Below are 1,829 nucleotides of genomic sequence, written 5' to 3'. Positions count from 1 at the left end.
CGCCCCGTGTGTGTGTGTGTGTGGGGGGGGGGGGGGGGGCTTGGAGTAGGCCGCCAGGGCCGCGGTGGGAAGGGCCCCCTTGGCCAGGGAAACCGAGGCTTTTGCGAGGGTGGCCTTTAGGGAGGAGGTGGGGAGGGTGGCCGTGGGGAGGGCGGCCGTGGGGAGGGCCGCCGTGGGGAGGGCGGCGGTGTGTGGCGGTCCCCGCCTCCAGGGCGGTGGTGGCGGGTACCCCCCTTGCACCCGCCCGACCGGGACTTTCCACAGGAGGAACCTGCCCGAGGAAAAGTTAGGGTTAGGGTTAGGGTTAGGGTTAGCACATTCCACAGCAGGAACCTGCGCGAGGAAGAGTTAGGGTTAGGGTTAGGGTTAGGGTTAGGGTTAGGACATTCCACAGCAGGAACCTGCGCGCGGGATACCCCAACAGCAGGGCGGGTATTGTGTGCTGTATTGTGTATTCAGAGCACCGCGTGAACGCGAGGGAGGCGAGTGCAGCCGATTGCCGCCGAGTACGCCGGAAGACAGTTGCATCTCCTCTCGAGCGCTGGTTGGAGCACAAGAGTCCTCCTTCCGCTTCTAGGCTCCGTGCTGCCAGATACGGGGAGATACGGGGGGAGATATGGGGAGAGATTCCGCTTCTATGCCGCGGGCTGGAAGACACGAACACGTCTTTCCGCTTCTAGGAGCAAGAACAGCGCAATCGAGCAGATGCCCGCGAGGACAGAGTAGAGCAGTCTGCGGCGCGACGAGCGCGCCTAATGGATGGGAATTCATGCTCATTAGTGCTAATCCGTGCTAATTCGTGGACGGCGGGACGAGCGCGCCAGGTTGCTCCACACCGCGTCGCGCATCTGCGGCGCCGCGGTGGAGTGGACGAGGACGTCCGTCGTGAAGAGCGCGCCTAAAGAAGTTTCTCGGAAGGCTCTCGGAAGGTTCCATGCACCGGCAAGTCCGTCGTGAAGAGCGCGCCTAAAACAGGCGACCGGAAGGCTCTCGGAAGGTTCCATGCACCGGCAAGTCCGTCGTGAAGAGCGCGCCTAAAGAAGTTTCTCGGAAGGCTCTCGGAAGGCTCCATGCACCGGCAAGTCCGTGGGTGAGAGAGCGCGCCCAGCTGCTCGCAGGTGGCTGCGGCGCGGCGCGTGCGGAAGACGGCGACCAGCGTCGCCTCGCGCTCCTGCCCACCAGCAGAACCCTCTGTCAGTCTGACAGTCCTGACAGTCTGCCTCGCACGATCTGCCTGCCACCTCCACCTCTCTCACTGGTGGGGCCAACGCCGCGCTCCTCAGACTGCGATCCCGGCTCCTCTCGGCCCCTCTCGGCCCCTCTCGGGCCCTCTCGGCCCCTCTCGCGTCCTCTCGGCCCCTCTCGCGTCCTCTCGGCTGTCTCTCGGCTGCCTCTCGGCCGCCTCTCGGCTGCCTCTCGGCTCCTCTCGGCTGCCTCTCGGCTGCCTCTCGGCTGCCTCTCGGCTGCCTCTCGGCTGCCTCTCGGCTGCCTCTCGGCTGCCTCTCGGCTGCCTCTCGGCTGCCTCTCGGCCCCTCTCGGCCCCTCTCGGCCCCTCTCGGCCCCTCTCGGCCCCTCTCGGCCCCTCTCGGCCCCTCTCGGCCCCTCTCGGCCCCTATCGACTACTCTCGGCCACTATAGTCCTACTCTCGAAACCTCTAATCCTCCTCTCGACCACTATCGGCGCCTCTGGGCCCCTCTAATGCTCCTCTGGACCGATATGGGCGACTCCTCGCGCTACAAGCTGTGACACGCGCCCGTGAGCATACGAGACAGGCGTCGTACCTGCGTCCGGCCGAGACAGCGCGCTCGTATCAGCTCGCCCGATCTCG

Source organism: Emiliania huxleyi (assembly GCF_000372725.1).
Source record: "Emiliania huxleyi CCMP1516 unplaced genomic scaffold EMIHUscaffold_34, whole genome shotgun sequence".
Classification (NCBI taxonomy): Eukaryota; Haptophyta; order Isochrysidales; family Noelaerhabdaceae; genus Emiliania; species Emiliania huxleyi.
Note: the sequence above shows the minus strand (reverse complement) of the source record.